Source organism: Rhinoraja longicauda, chromosome 34 (assembly GCF_053455715.1).
Source record: "Rhinoraja longicauda isolate Sanriku21f chromosome 34, sRhiLon1.1, whole genome shotgun sequence".
Taxonomy (NCBI): Eukaryota; Metazoa; Chordata; class Chondrichthyes; order Rajiformes; family Arhynchobatidae; genus Rhinoraja; species Rhinoraja longicauda.
In genome coordinates this window covers 19179161-19189712 of record NC_135986.1, presented here as the reverse complement: position 1 = coordinate 19189712, position 10552 = coordinate 19179161, and the positions used below count along the sequence as shown (strand labels likewise).

General features: G+C 51.9%; 1 long non-coding RNA gene across 1 annotated transcript; it reads left to right on the top strand.

The window, feature by feature from the left end:
* On the top strand, positions 1–2581 carry LOC144609361 (uncharacterized). Its single transcript, XR_013549309.1, has 3 exons — positions 1–47; positions 1353–1423; positions 2523–2581. It is a non-coding gene; the product is annotated as an uncharacterized LOC144609361 (long non-coding RNA).
* Positions 2582–10552: the final 7971 nt, after the last annotated feature.

Here is a 10552-nt window from a genome sequence, read left to right as displayed (position 1 = left end):
GAGAATGCCGGCTGAGCTGAGCTTCCACTTCTGCGTACAGACAGTGGGTGAGTGAGTGCACCCTGGGGTGGGGGGCTGGGCTCACCCACGGGGTGGAGGCGCTGGGCTCACCCACGGGGTGGGGGCACTGGGCTCTCCCACTGGGTGGCAGTTCATAAGTGATAGGAGCAGAATTAGGCCATTCGGCCCATCCAGTCCACTCCGCCATCCCATCGTGGCTGGTCTATCTCTCCCCCCTAACCCCATTCTCCTGCCTTCTCCCCATAACCCCTGACACCCGCACTTGATCAACAATCTGAAGAATGAGGTCTCGACCCAAAACGTCACCCACTCCCTCTCTCCAGAGATGCTGCCTGACCCGCTGAGTTAGAAACATAGAAAATAGGTGCAGGAGTAGGCCATTCGGCCCTTCGAGCCTGTACGCACCGCCATTCAATATGATCATGGCTGATCATCCAGCTCAGTATCCCGTACCTGCCTTCTCTCCATACCCCTGATCCCTTTAGCCACAAGGGCCACATCTAACTCCCTCTTAAATATAGCCAATGAACTGGCCTCAACTACCTTCTGTGGCAGAGAATTCCACAGATTCACCATCTCTGTGTGAAAAAAACGTTCTCATCTCGGTCCTAAAAGACTTCTCCCTTATCCTTAAACTGTGTGACCCCTGGTTCTGGACTCCCCCAACATCGGGAACAATCTTCCCCCATCTAGCCTGTCCAACCCCTTAAGATTTTGTAAGTTTCTATAAGATCCCCCCTCAGTCTTCTAAATTCCAGCGAGTACAAGCCGAGTCTATCCAGTCTTTCTTCATATGAAAGTCCTGCCATCCCAGGGATCAATCTGGTGAACCTTCTCTGTACTCCCTCTGTGGCAGAATGTCTTTCCCTCAGATTAGGAGACCAAAAACTGTACGCAATACTCCAGGTGCGGTCTCACCAATGCCCTGTACAACTGCAGCAGAACCTCCCTGCTCCTATACTCAAATCCCCTCGCTATGAATGCCAACGTACCATTGGCTTTCTTCACCGCCTGCTGCACCTGCATGCCTACTTTCAATGACTGGTGCACCACGACACCCAGGTCTCGATGCATCTCCCCTTCTCCTAATCGGCCACCATTCAGATAATAGTCTGCTTTCCTGTTCTTGCCGCCAAAGTGGATAACATTATACTGCATCTGCCCACTCACCTAACCTACTCCAGCACTTTGTGCCTGTCTTCAAGAATCATGCCTATCTCTCTCTCTTAAAAATACCCACTGACTTGTGGCCTCCACAGCCGTCTGTGGCAAAGAATCCCACAGATTCACCACCCTCTGGCTAAAGAAATTCCCTCGTCTTTTGCTTTCAGTTTGTCTGCAAGACAGTGTGCTGGTTTTCTGGACTCACGGCATGCAGGGTCAAAGCCTCCAGTCTAAAGAGGTAGGCCCCAAAACCACCGGGGTACAGTACTGGTGGGGACGGGGGTGTGTGTGTGTGTGTGTAACACTGGGGTACAGTACGGGTGGGGACGGGTGTGTGTGTGTGTGTAACACTGGGGTACAGTACTGGTGGGGATGGGTGTGTGTGACACTGGGGTACAGTACAGGTGGGGATGGGTGTGTGTGACACTGGGGTACAGTTCCGGTGGGGACGGGTGTGTGTGTGTGTGTGTAACACTGGGGTACAGTACTGGTGGGGATGGGTGTGTGTGACACTGGGGTACAGTTCCGGTGGGGACGGGTGTGTGTGTGTGTGTGACACTGGGGTACAGTACTTGTGGGGATGGGTGTGTGTGTGTGTGTCACACTGGGGGGGGTACAGTACTTGTGGGGATGGGTGTGTGTGTGTGTGTGTGTCACACTGGGGTACAGTACAGGTGGGTGTGTGTAATACTGGGGTACAGTTCCGGTGGGGACGGGGGTGTGTGTGTGTGTGTGTGTGTGTGTAACACTGGGGTACAGTATGGTGGGGATGGGGGTGTGTGTAACACTGGGGTACAGTATGGTGGGGATGGGGGTGTGGTAACACTGGGGTACAGTACGGGTGGGGATGGGGGTGTGTGTAACACTGGGGTACAGTATGGTGGGGATGGGGGTGTGTGTAACACTGGGGTACAGTATGGTGGGGATGGGGGTGTGTGTAACACTGGGGTACAGTATGGTGGGGATGGGGGTGTTGTGTAACCTGGGGTACAGTACGGGTGGGGATGGGGGTGTGTGTAACACTGGGGTACAGTATGGTGGGGATGGGGGTGTGTGTAACACTGGGGTACAGTACGGTGGGGATGGGGGGGGGTGTAACACTGGGGTACAGTATGGTGGGGATGGGGGGGGGTGTAACACTGGGGTACAGTATGGTGGGGATGGGGGTGTGTGTAACACTGGGGTACAGTATGGTGGGGATGGGGGGGGGTGTGTAACACTGGGGTACAGTATGGTGGGGATGGGGGGTGTGTGTAACACTGGGGTACAGTACGGGTGGGGTCGGGACAAGTGATTTACAGGGGGGTAATCATTGATGTTGTGTCTCCCGCTCACAGATAACTCAGGAGATCACAGATGAATCTCGAATGTTCCGGTGGTTCTGGGCACCCAGAGGTGAGGCACGCTGTGGGTGGGAATCTACCCCGGCACCCATACCCATCATCGTCTGTAACCCCCTCCCCTCCCCCCCTACACCCCCTCACCCCGCCTCCTAAACCCCCTCCCCCTCCCCCCCCCCCTACACCCCCCTCCCCCCCCTCTCCCCATCTCTGTAACCCCCTCTGGTAAATTGTAGCTGAATTGGCTTGGTGTGTGTGTAGGATAGTGTTAGTGTGTGGGGGGGTCGCTGGGTCGGAGTGTGTGTGTAGGATAGTGTTAGTGTGTGGGGGGGTCGCTGGTCGGAGTGTGTGTGTAGGATAGTGTTGGTGTGTGGGGGGATCGCTGGTCGGTGAGTGTGTGTGTAGGATAGTGTTAGTGTGTGTGGATCGCTGGTCGGAGTGTGTGTGTAGGATAGTGTTGGTGTGTGCCGGGGTCGCTGGTCGGTGTGTGTGTGTGTGTGTAGGATAGTGTTAGTGTGTGGGGGGGTCGCTGGTCGGTGTGTGTGTGTGTGTGTGTGTGTGTGTGTGTGTAGGATAGTGTTAGTGTGTGGGGGGGGTCGCTGGTCGGTGTGTGTGTAGGATAGTGTTAGTGTGTGGGGGGTCGCTGGTCGGTGTGTGTGTGTGTGTGTGTGTGTGTGTGTGTGTGTGTGTGTGTAGGATAGTGTTAGTGTGTGGGGGGTCGCTGGTCGGTGGTGGTGTGTGTGTGTGTGGTGTGTGTGTGTGTGTGTGTGTGTGTGTGTGTGTGTGTAGGATAGTGTTAGTGTGTGGGGGGGTCGCTGGTCGGTGTGTGTGTGTGTGTGTGTGTGTGTGTGTGTGTGTGTGTGTAGGATAGTGTTAGTGTGTGGGGGGGTCGCTGGTCGGTGTGTGTGTGTGTGTGTGTGTGTGTGTGTGTGTGTAGGATAGTGTTAGTGTGTGGGGGGTCGGGTCGCTGGTCGGTGCGGACTGGGTGGGCCGAAGGGCCTGTTTCCGTACTGTACCTCTGAACTAAACTACACTAAACTAGAGAGCCTAGCTTCAACTAAACCAGGGGCTCCCGATCTTTTTCATCCCATTTACCCCTTTGCAACTTTTCGAAAGTAAACTTACCCCACCCTGTTTCGTCAGTAATTTGAGTTTAACACTTCTACCCAGTCAGAGAGTTGTGAATCTGTGGAATTCTCTGCCTCAGAGGGCAGTGGAGGCCAATTCTCTGAATGCATTCAAGAGAGAGCTGGATAGAGCTCTTAAGGATAGCGGAGTCAGGGGGTATGGGGAGAAAGCAGGAACGGGGTACTGAATGAGAGTGATCAGCCATGATCACATTGAATGGCGGTGCGTACAGGCTCGAAGGGCCGAATGGCCTCCTCCTGCACCTATTGTCTATAAAGCAACCGACAAAGGGGAAATTCTAAACTACTGTTTTTAACATTATTATTTTAAGTTCAAATAACAATAGCAATAGCTCAGCGATCGCTTCAAGCCCACATCTTCACATCCCCTCCCCTCTCTGCGTTCCGCAGAGACCGTTCCCTCCGTAACTCCCTGGTCCACTCGTCCCTTCCCACCCAAACCACCCCATCCCCGGGCACTTTCCCCTGCGACCGCACGAGATGCAACACCTGTCCCTTTACCTCCCCCCTCGACTCCATCCAAGGACCCAAACAGTCTTTCCAGGTGAGACAGAGGTTCACCTGCACCTCCTCCAACCTCATCTATTGCATCCGCTGCTCCAGATGTCAACTTATTTACATCGGCGAAACCAAACGCAGGTTCGGCGATCGCCTCGCTCAACACCTGCGCTCGGTCCGCGTTCGCCAAACTGATCTCCCGGTGGCCCAGCACTTCAACTCCCCCTCCCATTCCCAGCCTGACCTTTCTGTCATGGGCCTCCTCCAGTGCCATAGTGAGGCCCACCGGAAATTGGAGGAACAGCACCTCATATTTCGCCTGGGCAGTTTGCAGCCCAGTGGTATGAACATCGACTTCTCCAACTTTAGATAGTTCCTCTGTCCCTCTCTTCCCCTCCTCCTTCCCAGTTCTCCCTCTATCTTCCCGTCTCCACCTATATCCTTCCTTTGACCCGCCCCCCTGACATCAGTCTGAAGAAGGGTCTCGACCCGAAACGTCACCCATTCCTTCTCCCCTGAGATGCTGCCTGACCCGCTGAGTTACTCCAGCATTTTGTGAAATACGTAGCACAATACAATGTTATTTAACTTATTTATGAACAACTAATGAACAGATGCCGACCGGTATACCAGAACCAAACACATTCAGTCAATACGTACAGATCCAGAATCAACAAATCTACCCCCGGGGTAGGGGAGATTTACCCCCCCGGGGATAAATTTACCCCAGGTTGGGAACCCTTGAACTAAACTAAACTAAACCCAACCGGTTGTCGGCTTGTACTCGCTGGAATTTAGAAGACTGAGGGGGGATCTTATAGAAACATATAAAATTCTTAAGGGGTTGGACAGGCTAGATGCGGGAAGATTGTTCCCGATGTTGGGGGAGTCCAGAACCAGGGGTCACAGCTTAAGGATAAGGGGGAAGTCTTTTAGGACCGAGATGAGAACGTTTTTCTTCACACAGAGAGTGGTGAATCTGTGGAATTCTCTGCCACAGAAGGTAGTTGAGGCCAGTTCATTGGCTATATTTAAGAGGGAGTTAGATGCGGCCCTTGTGGCTAAAGGGATCAGGGGGGTATGGAGAGAAGGCAGGTACGGGATACTGAGTTGGATGATCAGCCATGATCATATTGAATGGCGGTACGTATAGGCTTGAAGGGCCGAATGGCCTACTCCTGCACCTATTTTCTATGTTTCTATGTTATCCTGTATCTGCACGCTGTAAATAGACAATAGACAATAGACAATAGACAATAGGTGCAGGAGTAGGCCATTCAGCCCTTCGAGCCAGCACCGCCATTCAATGCGATCATGGCTGATCACTCTCAATCAGTACCCCGTTCCTGCCTTCTCCCCATACCCCCTCACTCCGCTATCCTTAAGAGCTCTATCCAGCTCTCTCTTGAAAGCATCCAACGAACTGGCCTCCACTGCCTTCTGAGGCAGAGAATTCCACACCTTCACCACCCTCTGACTGAAAAAGTTCTTCCTCATCTCCGTTCTAAATGGCCGACCCCTTATTCTCAAACTGTGGCCCCTTGTTCTGGACTCCCCCAACATTGGGAACATGTTATCTGCCTCTAATGTGTCCAATCCCCTAATTATCTTATATGTTTCAATAAGATCCCCCCTCATCCTTCTAAATTCCAGTGTATACATGCCCAATCGCTCCAGCCTTTCAAATGGATCGATTGTAATCGTGCGCTGTCTTTCCGCCGGCTGGTTAGCGCGCAACACAAAAGCTTTTCGCTGTACCTCGGTACACGGGACGATGAACTGAACTGTTGCTTCCCTCCCACCCCCACAGGGACATTATCCTGCAGAGTATCCCCAGCGATAACCCTGGGGCTCACAGCAACCTGTACATCCTGACGGGACACGAGAGCACCTACTGACCCTGCGTGAGGAGGGGGCTCGAAACTCCCCCCCCCCCCTCCCCACCCGCTCCCCGGAGAGGGAGCCCTGGCCGGAGGTGACGGTGTGGGGGGGGGGGGGGTGGGGGGGTGGGGAGAGTCTTGTTAATTGTTATTTAACTGTAATTGTACAATAAACGAGTTATGTTCATTGGTGGTGGTGGCTTGGTCTTGCCGATCGGAGTGGAGGAGGTGCACGTCAATCTCTGTCTGATGTCCATCAGTGATGGGAGCAGAATTAGGCCATTCGGCCCTACCTAAGGTGATGTGATAGGAGCAGAATTTGGCCTAGAGAGAGCTAGATAGAGCTCTTAAAGACAGCGGAGCCAAGGGATATGGGGTACTGATTGTGGATGATCAGCCATGATCACATTGAATGGCGGTGCTGGCTCGAAGGGCCGAATGGCCTACTCCTGCACCCATTGTAGATAAGTCCACTCCGCCATTCAATCATGGCTGATCTATCTCTCCCTCCTAACCCCATTCTCCTGCCTTCTCCCCATAACCCCTGACACCCGCACTGATCAACAATCTATCTACCTCTGCCTTAAATATACCCACTGACTTGTGGCCTCCACAGCCGTCTGTGGCAACGAATCCCACAGATTCACCACCCTCTGGCTGATGAAATTCCCCCTCATCTCCTTTCTAAAGATACGTCCTTTAATTCTGAGGCTGTGCCCTCTGGTCCTAGACTCTCCCACTAGTGGGAACATCCCCTCCACATCCACCCTATCCGGGCCATCCCCATGTGGAAGGACTGGGGGTCTTTGTTGTATGTCATATGTTGAAAGACTGGAGCGACTAGGCTTGTATACACTGGAATTTAGAAGGATGAGAGGGGTTCTTATCGAAACGTATAAGATTATTAAGGGGTTGGACACGTTAGAGGCAGGAAACATGTTCCCAATGTTGGGGGAGTCCAGAACCAGGGGCCACACAGTTTAAGAATAAGGGGTCGGCCATTTAGAACGGAGATGAGGAAAAACTTTTCCAGTCGGAGAGTTGTGAATCTGTGGAATTCTCTGCCTCAGAAGGCAGTGGAGGCCAATTCTCTGAATGCATTCAAGAGAGAGCTGGATAGAGCTCTTAAGGATAGCGGAGTCAGGGGGTATGGGGAGAAGGCAGGAACGGGGTACTGATTGAGAATGATCAGCCATGATCGCATTGAAGGGCGGCAGGGTTATTGTTTTGTACTGTATGTATGACGTGTATCTGTCGAAGTTTATCAGGTGACATTTTGACGTGTTATGCTGACAATGTTTGTTTAGTGCCAGAGGTCAAACATGACTGGTCATGCGTGAGACCTCACACGGTGCTTTCCCCAGCAACTGCAGGAGGGCAGTCACGGTGGCGCGGCGGTAGAGCTGCTGCCTTACAGCGAATGCAGCGCCGGGGACCCGGGTTCCATCCCGACTACGGGCGCCGTCTGTACGGAGTTTGTACGTTCTCCCCGTGACCTGCGTGGGTTTTCTCCGAGATCTTCGGTTTCGTCCCACACTCCAAAGACGTACGGGTTTCTAGGTTAATTGGCTGGGCAAATGTAAAAATTGTCCCTAGTGGGTGTAGGATAGTGTTAGCGTGCGGGGATCGCTGGGCGGCGCCGACCCGGTGGGCCGAAGGGCCTGTTTCTGCGCTGCATCTCTAAAATCTAAAAAAAAAAACCTGTCTTAAAAAGATTCAGCGTGTGTAGGAAGGAACTGCAGATGCTGGTTCCCACTGAAGATAAGACACAAAGTGCTGGAGTAACTCAGCGGGTCAGGCAGCATCGCTGGAGAGAAGGAATGGGTGAAGTTTCAGGGGTCAAGACCCTTCTTCAGGAGAATGGAATTGAGGGGGAAGAGATAGGTCAGCCATGATTGAATAATAATAATAGACAAAAGACAATAGACAATAGACAATAGGTGCAGGAGGAGGCCATTCAGCCCTTCGAGCCTGTACGCACCGCCATTCAATGCGATCATGGCTGATCACTCTCAATCAGTACCCCGTTCCTGCCTTCTCCCCATACCCCCTCACTCCGCTATCCTTAAGAGCTCTATCCAGCTCTCTCTTGAAAGCATCCAAGGAACTGGCCTCCGCTGCCTTCTGAGGCAGAGAATTCCACACCTTCACCACCCTCTGACTGAAAAAGTTCTTCCTCATCTCCGTTCTAAATGGCCTACCCCTCATTCTTAAACTGTGTGGCCCCTTGTTCTGGACTCCCCCAACATTGGGAACATGTTTCCTGCCTCTAATGTGTCCAATCCCCTAATTATCTTATATGTTTCAATAAGATCCCCCCTCATCCTTCTAAATTCCAGTGTATACAAGCCCAATCGCTCCAGCCTTTCAACATACGACAGTCCCACCATTCCGGGAATTAACCTAGTGAACCTACGCTGCACGCCCTCAATAGCAAGAATATCCTTCCTCAAATTTGGAGACCAAAACTGCACACAGTACTCCAGGTGCGGTCTCACCAGGGCCCGGTACAACTGTAGAAGGACCTCTTTGCTCCTATACATTATTATAATAATAATAATGCATTACATTTATATAGCGCTTTCCAAACACTCAAAGACGCTTTACAGGGATTTCTAGAACATAGAGAATTGAATAAATAGATAAATAAGTAAACGTACAGAAAAAGGAGACTGAAGGTGAGGTGACCTTCAGTGGTTGAAGGCAGTGCTGAACAGGTGAGACTTCAGTAGATGTAGACTTGATGGGCCGAATGGCCTAATTCTACTCCGTGTACGCACGCACACGCACTCACACACACACACGCACTCACACACGCACGCGCGCGCACACACACACACACACACACACACACACACACACGTACACATGAAAAACAAACAATATTAGTGCAAAAAGACAAAACCAATCCCCCTCAAGTCTACATACAGACTTTATTGGAGATTGTAATGATTAATGGCCTGTGTGCAGGAAGGAACTGCAGATGCTGGTTTAAACCGAAGATAGACACAAAACGCTGGAGTAACTCAGCGGGACAGGCAGCATCAGTTTTTTTTTTTTACACAAATACTTTATTCCAAGACAAAAACAACCGTACAAAGTAGTAACGTGATCAAATCAAAAGCTGCCTGTATTGGCAGTTTACAAGCAAAACAGTTATCAAACTAAAATTCCGCCAACTTTGTCAATAATACATTCGACCTCCCGCGGTGACCGGCGTTCACGGAAGGGCTCCTCCAGCATCCCCTTGGACACTGCGTGTGCGTGTTCCCTCACCAGGGACACAGGAGCACGGGCGTAAGCCCGGAAGAGGGGCAGGCAGCCCACCCCTGTTCGGCCGTCGACTACCCGCTGCCTGGACCTGCGAGTGGCCATCTTGGCCATAGAAACATAGAAAATAGGTGCAGGAAGAGGCCGTTTGGCCCTTCGAGCCTGTACGCACCGCCATTCATTGTGATCATGGCTGATCATCCACAATCAGTAACCCGTGCCTAACCCTAGCCCCAAGAGCTCTATCTAATTCTCTCTTAAATTCATCCAGTGAATCGGCCTCCACTGCCCTCTGTGGCAGAGAATCCCACACATTCACAACTCTCTGGGTGAAAAAAATTCTTGTCACCTCAGTTTTAAATGGCCTCCCCTTTATTCTAAGACTGTGTGTGTGGCCCCTGGTTCTGGACTCGCCCAACATTGGGAACATTTTTCCTGCATCTAGCTTGTCCAGTCCTTTTACAATTTTATAAGTCTCTATAAGATCTCCTCTTGTCCTTCTAAACTCCAGTGAATACAAGCGTAGTCTTTCCAATCTTTCATCATATGTCAGTCCCTCCAGCCCAGGGATCAACCTGGTGAACCTACGCTGCACTGCCTCAATAGCAAGGACGTCCTTCCTCAAATTAGGAGACCAAAACTGCACACAGTACTCCAGGTGCGGTCTCACTAGGGCCCTGTACAACTGCAGAAGGACCTCTTTGCTCCTATACTCAACTCCTCTTGTTATGAAGGCTAACATGCCATAAGCTTTCTTCTCTGCCTGCTGTACCAGCACGCTTACTTTCAGTGACTGGTGTACAAGGACACCCAGATCTCGTTGCACTCCCCCCTTTACCTAATCTGACACCGACAAGGAGAGCCCCTCCTCCCTCCCCCCCCCCCCCCCCCCGGTCCCAGGTGCCCAAAAATCAGGAGCATGAGGCTAAAATGGAGCCAAAACTTGAGGAGGCAGCATCACTGGAGGGGCTGAATGGCCTGCACCTGTTGTCCATGTGATGTGCCTCTTGTGTCACTATGTGGACATTTATGAATGGAGGCGGGCCTTGTGTGACTGATCAGCTGACCGGCCAATCAGCGCGAAAGCTTGTGATTGACGCGCGAGAGAGCCATTGGGAGGAGCAAGGACGGGCTTTGATTGGGCGCGCGTCTGAGAGACGTGAGGATCGGCCAATGGGGGTGGGGAGTGGAACAATGCTTCCTGACCAATGAGGAAACAGTGGGGGGGGGG